Source organism: Crocodylus porosus, unplaced genomic scaffold, assembly GCF_001723895.1.
Source record: "Crocodylus porosus isolate Cpor-Errol unplaced genomic scaffold, CroPor_comp1, whole genome shotgun sequence".
NCBI classification, from domain to species: domain Eukaryota; kingdom Metazoa; phylum Chordata; order Crocodylia; family Crocodylidae; genus Crocodylus; species Crocodylus porosus.
This window is the reverse complement of record NW_017728932.1, coordinates 7,869,112-7,878,496: the sequence shown is the minus strand read 5'-3', so window position 1 is coordinate 7,878,496 and position 9,385 is coordinate 7,869,112.

Below are 9,385 nucleotides of genomic sequence, written 5' to 3'. Positions count from 1 at the left end.
ATCGCAAGAGGAGCGTTAGGTGTCCTCCTTTGAAATCCAGTCGTATCTCTTCAACCTTTCTTCCTATTGGGGATGGGGGTCTGGTCTCTCTTTCTCCTAAATAATGAAGTGCATGATGTAGAGATTTTCTTGTTTCTTGAATGAATGACCTGCCAGTCAGTGGAAGATAAGTTGGGTTACCTATTTCATAAATTGCTGGAGAATTTGTTCCCTATTGCTTGGCCTCTCTAAATTGTCCTGGGCTGGAGTTCAGTGTCTCATCCTTTCCCCTTTGCTTTTCCTTTTGCAAATGCTGGATTAATAGAATTTTGCCATATTCTTCCTTGCGCATTGCACTTGTAATGCAGAGCATTTCCTAGAAGCCTAACAACTGAATATTAGGGCTATTAAGAAGGACTGTGTTGTGTTCATACTGGAGTTTGATATATTCACAGCAGCATAACCAATAGTGGGTTTATCTAGCCTTATAAATTGCCTTTTAGTGAGAACACTGTGTGCAGAGAGCATTTAACTGCTAACCAGCACGTTCACCCATTGATTTTTCTTCCAACCCCCCCATCCCACTATTTCTTATTGAGTCAGTATTTTAATTTATATATCCCAACAACAGGAGCTGTTTCTTTAAATTATGCATTGCTGTTCCATCATTTCCATCTCTGCGACTCAGGTTTGTGCGTCTAGTTAAGATTCTTTAACCTTAATGAGCAATTCTTTTTATCTTTGCAGTCAGATCCCAGGTGAGCTCTGGGCCCTCTGAAGCTCTTAGGTTGCACAGCTCCCTGAAGGGGAACTCTGGCTAGGGAAGAAAAGCCGATTCCTATCTGAGGTTAATAACACTTTTGACAAATAACAGTTCTTCTCAGTACTTAAAGTAGGGCTGAAAACCCAGCTACTAATCTCTCAGAAAAGTGCCACGTTATTCTCCCACCGTTTTCAGCATAGGATGAAACAGGCTGTTTATATATGGTGTACTGAAAAATTAACACACCAAAAATTCTTCCATTACTCTGCTGGCAAAGTGACTGTAATTGTCTCTGTTGAAAACAGGGTACCTGTTCGGGAAATACTGTAAAATCAGCACACGCCAAAGATCATAGGAGCATAAGGACTGCCGGGCAGGATTAGATGTAGTGGTTTCTCCTGCTTGTCTCTGACTCTGTTTAGTGTCAGATGCTTCAGAGGAGGATGGGACAAGAAGTGTTGAAGTGAGAAGTATTGTACATAGCAATATGTTGACATCTGAATATGAACACAGGTGCAGCTCTAGGTACCACATATCTTCTGTGCCCTGGGAAGGGGCTGCAGGTATTATGATTTGAACTGTTAAAAGGAAAAACTTAGTGAGAGTATGCGCTGCCTGCTAGCAAAAACTAGAAATACCAGAGAGCAGGGAAACCTGCAGCACTGGCTCCATTATTAACTAATAAAGGAGCAGGTCTGGGTGAGATATAAATTTTCTGTACCCTGGGGCTATGCATTTAGTTGTTTTCCACAGTCCTGATTTCCTTCATCAATTATGCTGTGTTGTCTGTGAATTGCTTGATGGTAAAGTGTTAACTGTGCATGCCAGTGGCATTATGCAAGAGCTTGGACCTTGTGACTAAGGGAGAGGATAATAGGTCTGTTGTTTTCAGTTTGCAGAGGAGAAGCAAATAACCTGGCTGGAAAGCTTGAAAGTGCCTTTTACTCCTGTGGATGAAAAACAAAATATGTGCGTGTGATCAGGTTCAGGCCGTGGGATGTAGCTTTATACTTTTCTTGTGTTCCTGCAACAAAACCCACCATTGGTAATTAGAAGAGTTTAAACCTATTGCCATCAGATCCATCATGCGGTCCTCTATCACATACGTCAGAGGATTACCTCTGTTAGCTATATAGTAAGCTGCTATCTTGCATGTGGCCTAGATTAATAGTGGTCAGAAGGGGACCGCTATATTCACCTGTCAGCTGCCGACGTAACACAGGTCACAGAGCTTCACCAAGTAGTTACTGCTTTAAGTCCAATATATTTGCCACCAGGAGTATGTGACACACATTGAACAGAGAAAACGTTAAAAGCTAAACTTGCCATTTGTTTAAACCCTTTTGCAACTCCCCAGCTCGACAGAGGGGTCCTAGAAAGCTGAATCTGTCCTGCACTGCACATACCTTGATGTGAGTAACTTCTGAATAGTAGATGCCACATCATGTCCCTTCAGATGTTTTCACTTATATATTGCTTGGTTATTAGATATATTCAGTCAAAACACAAATACATTTCAGTTTCCATTTGTTGCTCTAACTGATTATCTAAAACCTGCAAATTGGATTCTCAATGTTGCCTTCATTCAAGTGACAGCCCTGTTGAGATGGAGTTCAAAATGCTTCCTGCCTATCCAGGGAGGATGTGTCCTGGGGCATGGAGGTAAAGGACTCCTTCCTTTGTGGTTCCTGGAGTCAGGGGTGGATCCTGGAGGCAAGGGGAGGGTGCAACTGCACCCCGCTGTGATTCCTGCTCCATTCAAAGTTTAAAACCAACTGCCTGGCAGTGGCATCAGTATTTCTGTTCAGGCAGAGTGAGGGTGTCAGTTGAGGTCCTGGCTCACTGTAATACACCCTATTTCTTCTGAACTCTCAAGTGCACAGACATTAATGACTTTTTAAAGGTCTTTAATTGTTCCACTAGTCACGCTAGACTTCGTTCTACAATTCTTTTCTTTCTTTCTTTTTTTTTTTTTTTTTTGTTAGCTGCTCCTGGTAATGTAGCTCCTATTTCATAGTCCTGCAGACTGCTTTAATGCTAGCTAGAAACAATAGCTCATCTGTGGAGTTAATTTTCAGTGAAATACTGGGTGTACTGTCAAGATGCTCAAGAAGGCTACGTTTTGGATTATGAATCTGAAAGATATGCATTTCATCCTAATGGATTGCGGGACTAATGAAATGTCTTTTCATTATCTTGCCTGGTTTGTTATGTTTTATACATAGTATATGATATAGCAAATGAATGCATATTCCAATAAAGTTCTATTTGTAATAAATATAGGCTGAAGCCCCTAACCCAGGGGCAGGCAACGTTTTTTGACCAGAGTGCCAAAAAACTCACAAAGTCTACCTTGGAAGGTGCTGGGGTGTCGACATGCCAGAGCCTGGAGCAGCTGTTTGCAGCCTCCCAGCTGCAGCCGGTCACGGAGACCAGTCTGCTTGCAGCAGGGCTTGCAGCCTCCCAGCCGCCTGCTGGGAGCAGCCTGGGCTCTGTGGCTGGCAGCAGATGCTTAGAGCCCGGGCTGGCGGTGGTGTGCCAAGCAAAATGGCCTTGCATGCCATGCTTGGCATGCGTGCCAGGGATTGCTGACCCCTGCCCTAACCTATTAGTAAGTTTTTAGTTTCTTTTTAACTGGAGAAAAATGTGTGTTGTGGCATATGTGAAGATGCACCGTACTAGCTGCACCCTCCTTTTCCAATTCCTAGAACCGCCCATGCCTGGGCTCCAGCATTTGCTTCTTGGCCGCTTACTAGAAGGATTATTGGCAAACTGGCACTTGGAGAATAGCAATAGATATGGCCAGAGCTGGGAGAGTTTAAAAGAGCTAAATATATGGCTTGACTAAGTGATGTGACACAAATCTTAAAAGCATTGGAAAGATGTAAACAGCGAGGATGGGGAGTTGATATTTATGGCGGTATAACTAGGAGTAATGGTATGACATTAATGGTATGAAATTAAGAAAGTGACAATTCATGCTGACTGTCGGGAATGACTTCCTGACCCTGAGATGTGTTTTATAGCATCCCAAAGCACGGCTGGCAGTCTGCATCCCCAGCTCAAAAGAGTTCACAGTCAAAGGCCCCAGCCCTTCAAGGGACTTCTTTGCAGCCACAGGGTCCATTCATGGCTCTGATATCAGCTGTGATGGAGTGAGGAGGGGCAATGCTGCGCTCTGGAGTTACTGAAAAAAGTGAGCTGTGGACACGTGGAATTAGGCTGTTCAAAAATGAATGTACGGAGCAGACCTTCGCTGGCAGCATGGAGTAGATGGCTGAGCAGGGTTTTTCCATTTCTAATTCCCTGAATGCAGCTATTAAAAAGGAAAGAAAAAAGGCATTTTCAAGATCAGCCGTTAGTATAACTCAGTGCATTGTCCTCCATAATTAAGCCGTACATTCTTGTTTTAGTAATGCTCACGAACAGTAATGACAAAGGGAATTAGAAGGGATTGGCAGAGCAGATAGGCAAGCATAAAAGCACTCACCTGATATCAGTAATATTAAAGGTGACCTAGAAAAGTCTGGTGACAAACTGAGTTTGTGCCTCTTTTAGTTTCGTGATAAAGGAACCCCAATCCCCCGCACTTTTTTTTTTTTTTTTTTTGAACCTTAGAAATTCCAGGACGATGAAGTTTGTTTCTCCCCAAATCCTGGGGAAATTGTTGGAGGCCTCAGTGATGTTTATTGTGATTTCTCATGTCCTGGATGGAGCGCTGCATCTTCAGCAGACATCCATTCAACGAAGCGTTCATTGGACACGAGGGTTACATACCCGCTTGCCAAAAGCAGCTGACCAATATGGTTTAAATAAACACAGAATCCCTTCCTCTCTCAAGTGTTTAGTGATTCTCTTTAGCTGCATTGTCGTTTCAGCGAGGGCCACATCCTCACTGGGTGTCAATTAGCAATAACTCATCAGAAGTCGGTAGAGGTGTGCAAGTTTCTATCGTCACCTGTAGCTCTGGTTCCAATTCTGCAGTCATAGACTCCTGGAGCGGAAATGAGACCCGAATATCCACCAGAAAAAGTAAGCAGCAAAATAATCCTGTTCGTGTCATAGTTAACCACCTGTCTGGCGCGTACAATATTGCATATTCAAAACAGTGCAGATATAAAAGGCACAAGTCTGATTTGTGTTTTTGTCTTGGCAAATCACTGTAAAAGACAAATGCTATTTCCAGAGCAGGAGGGAGCCAGAGTAGGGCCGAATGAGGGAAAATCTGAGTTTATTCTCTCTAGCATAGCTTATTCTTTACCGAATAGGACATATGTCAAACCCATTCTACTTTGTCTGGCAAGATATTACAGTTCGAATTAATATGATAAATTAAAAATAGTCTTCAGATTGTACAGCCATCTTCAATTGTTAAAACGTATTGTACAAGTGAAATGACACACTCTTTAACCGATACGTTAGAGATATGAACATTACCTTGAGCCTGCAACCGTGTGGACTGAACAACAGTTACGTCAAGAGAAATATAAAGGGTCCAGATAATTTTGACCAAAAATCTGAATGGTTTTACCCAAATGAAGGTACTCCTTAAATATGGGCTAACCTACCATCTGCTGGGGTAGGTTTTTCCCCAGTCTTCTACCTTTTTTTATTTAAGAAGCCAATCATTCCCCCCCCCCCCCTTGAACCACAGTTATTTTCAGTGTGTGATTTAAAACATATATTTTGATGCAGGGGGAGGAAAAGGAAAGTAAAGGGTATTGAAAATCCTGTTTTCAGTGACTGCTTTTAAGACTAGCAAAAATCAGTTTGTCTATCTTGAAATAAAGTGAGACCAAATGGTAACAGAAGCCCTCCGGGATGCTTTAAAATAGTTGCTTAAGAAGGTCGTGTGTTGGAGATAATGCTTAGTTTGGTGTTGGCTTCACTGTTTAAGTCCTGTCTTTGTGTTGGTACCAGATCTTCTCAGCAGCTGAATTATGCTGCCTTCTAGCCCTTGCCAAAATACTGACTCCAGTATCTGAAGTCACCTAAATCCTTTGGGATCCAATTTGCCAAGGTAACTTAAGAAGACCCTACATCTTGCTGCAAGTCAATGGGAAACAGAATCTTAAGTGCCGTTCAAAAGTTGCTCTTGGTTCTTGGCATCAAGAGCAAGTTATCCTGAAGTGGGAGAGGTCTGGCACAGCTGTAAGAGTGACTGGAAAAGTCACTCCTTTCTGCACTGCCACGTTTAACACAGCAGTGCCCGGAGGGATATTCAGCAAGAGATAAGCTGAGGTTAGTAGTATGAATTTTGGAAAAAACTTGCCCTTCAGAAGGCAGAGCATCAAGTGAAATGATTCAATAGGTTTCCCCCTACTGTTAGATGGTGTAGTTTATGTCTAAAATATGACCTCACTTAACATTTCTGTGACGTGATGATTATGTCATTCAGGTTCTACCTATCCAGGAGTGATAGGAAGAGAAAAATAGTTTCTTCCTAGTCTTTCTTGGCAGGCAAAGCTACGTAGATCTCTGGGGAATTGTAGAGAGAGCTGTGCCTCTGAAGCAGATCTTAGCTTCATTGGATCTCTTTGGTTCATGGATTCAGTGGAGCTAGAGGACATTCGGCATGGGTTTCTCTTACTGGGTCTCTCGTGTAATGAGCCTGGAAGCTATCCTAGTTTCAAGCCCCCTTGGGTTTGGCAGTGCAGGTGGGGGAGTAACTTTCTTCCTAGTAATATCTTCTATGGTGCCCCTGGTTTCATTGTCCCAATACATCTGTTGCAATAAAGGCTTTACTCTCAGATCTAGTCTCAACTCACTGATTTATTGGCAATGGACACAGCTGATTTCCACTCAGTGGAATGATCTGACAATCTCCACCTAGCTGTATTTGGGGAATGGTTCATAATGCCTCTGATCTGCATCTTACTCTGCTGCAGCATCAGTGAGAGCCAGTGAATAGTGCAGCTCTGTGAGTCGGAAGACTTGAGTTATCTTCTCCAATCTGCTACTGCCCTGTTGTATGACCCAGGGCCTGTCTGTGCCTCAGTGCCCACATCTGTAAAATAGCAGTAGTGAGATTTATAGATAAAGACTGGACTATTAGGGCTAAGTACTATTATCCTCCCCCTCATACCTTCTAGGGGCAATAAAAAGCTCAGTTATGGGACACTGTTATGGCACATATAAGGCATGGTGACTCTTCAAGTTGATCTAAATTGTACAATAATTGAAAGGGAATGGATAGGGGTTGGCAGGGCCAACGTTACATATGCTTCCCTTTAATAGCTAGCAGAAGAAGTTAGACAAAAATTACAGTGATTCATAAGAGAGGCCTGGGTTTTGTTTCAACTTAAATGAATAGAGACAGAAAGCAAGAGAGAAATTAGGGTGTATAACCCAAGCAAAACAGGCTAGCCAAGCAATATGGCATGTGGTAAAAGTTAAGCGGCTCAGCACAAAACTTGTTTGGATTTTCCAGAAAAGTGAACCTTCGAAAAGCTGCTGAATTTGGATTGTGCAATCCTTGCTACATAGAGTATTGATACTGTTGTGTGTATGCACAGCAGCTCTACCCCCTGGAGTCCCCAGTGAGGACAGACTGGGGCGTTGGGCTGCTGCTGTAACACAGTGTGAATACTAAATATTAGTATCTTGCAGAAATCAGATTATCTAGCAAAACTGCCAATTCAGGAAAGCCCTCAAGCAATTGCCCCTGAGGGAACTCCAGTCAATGGGATTTAAGCACATGCTTGAAGTAAAGCATGTTTCTAAGTCTTCTTCCAAACAGGCATTGATTTATGCGTGTGCTTAAGTGCTTTTCTGCGTTGGGACAAGGCCTTCTGCATGCAGTTGTGAGACCAGGGACAGGACCTGAAATATGACCTTTTTATTCCTCTTTCTTGACTTTGACGGCTCTAACATGGGTTAATCTCACATACCTGCATTTGAATATTGCCAACCTCCATGCTGTGAGCCCTGGAATATGCCATGCCTGCATTGATCTGGAGGAACCACCAACTGGAGTGAGAGGTCGTTTAATCTCTGTGCCTGTGTCTTAGCTGTCATCGCCAATGAAAGGATCAATGTGTCTTGCCTGTGGTGGTGATATTTGTAATGAGGCCATCTGTCTCCTGGGAACTGGACTGAGACCTACCAATTCATTACACACAGTCCCTAAAGCAGCCTTCGGGGATAATCAGATATCCATTTGGAAAAACCTCCCATTCTTTTCAACAGAAGGGAAATCAATGCAAATAAACTGATCAATATCTAAGGTTTGCAGATAATTTAAAACTCAAAGAAGAGAAAGTCAAGAGTGTAAATTCTCTCCTAGAAGGTGGGTGGGTAATGATGAAGGAATATTTCACAGCCGTAGAGGACTGGTTATGTCACTTGTGTGTTAATTCCTGAATATTCTGACCTCTGAGATTTTAACAGTGTTCAGCTCTCATAAGAGAGTGCACCATTATTTTTTATTGACTTGGCATACACTGACATGCACTTTCTATCTTGAATCCTCCTGAGCACAACTGATGTTCAGAAATGTGAGAGGGGTGCACATGCATGTTTGAAATATATTTTGCCTTTCATTTGTACCTTTATGATATTTTAAGGTATATGTGTGTCTTGCAAGTTGTATATTGAATATTATACCGCATAGTAAACCTTCACCAAATTTCAAATGATGTTGAGCTGAACATTGGGATGGTGTTGAGTTTGAATACGTCTGGTATGATTGATAGTTTTGGTGAAAACCAGGATAAACTCCGAGGGTTTGAGTTCAGATCCAGACATCAGTTCAAATGTCCCTGTTTTTTGTTTTATTATGGAGAAATTTGACCATGAGAGCAATTAATCATTTACCCTAACCTTTGTGTTATGATTTCCCTGACAAAGCCAGGTGCTTCTTCCAAGCACTATGTATAACATGAAAAGTCCTTTTTTCGGTAGCATGTATAATGTGATGTTTCCCAAGCTTCCAGGAGCTTTCTAGATACCCGTCACATTTTTTCCTAACATCCCGCGGTTCGTTATGTGCAAATAGCAGACCAAGAGAGTCTGAGAGGGTGGATTCAGCACATGTGTCCCATGTGATCTGGGTCCATGATGAGATAGTAATGTTTTTGCTATGTGTCGTCCAGGGAAATCCATCAAGGATTGCTTCTGGTTTTGCTTGCCCTCATGTGCATCAGCACCATTGAACCAAATGGAGATGTGCTGTTGTGAAGCTGGTACAAGGTTATAACCAGACCCATTTTGTCAGATGATTGTTCCTGTGCTGCAGTGCAATTGTAGTCTAAACAATACAACCTGCCAACAGTGAGATGAACAAGTCGCGTTATTAAGTACTTCTCATGTGGGAGTTAACATAATGAAGCCAAAAAGTGGTATAGAGGAAAAGGACAGCTGTGGGTCAGCACAGTGAGTCCTATTGTACCAGGAAAATGTGTAGGTGTTGCCTATAAAAGTGAGGGCACTAATAATTATATTAGGGTCAGATAGACACCAGTGGGCAGAAAAAAACTGCCCACTGACCAATGTTAGTCCTGTCACTTAGGCAATCTGGGAAGGCACTTGCGTCCGGTGCTGTTAAGGATAGGAGAAAAACCCGAATACAAAAGAATAATAGAAAAGTCAAGAAAAAATAGTTAAGAAAGGGGAGCAATCCAGCTGCCCAAATACGATAGAGAG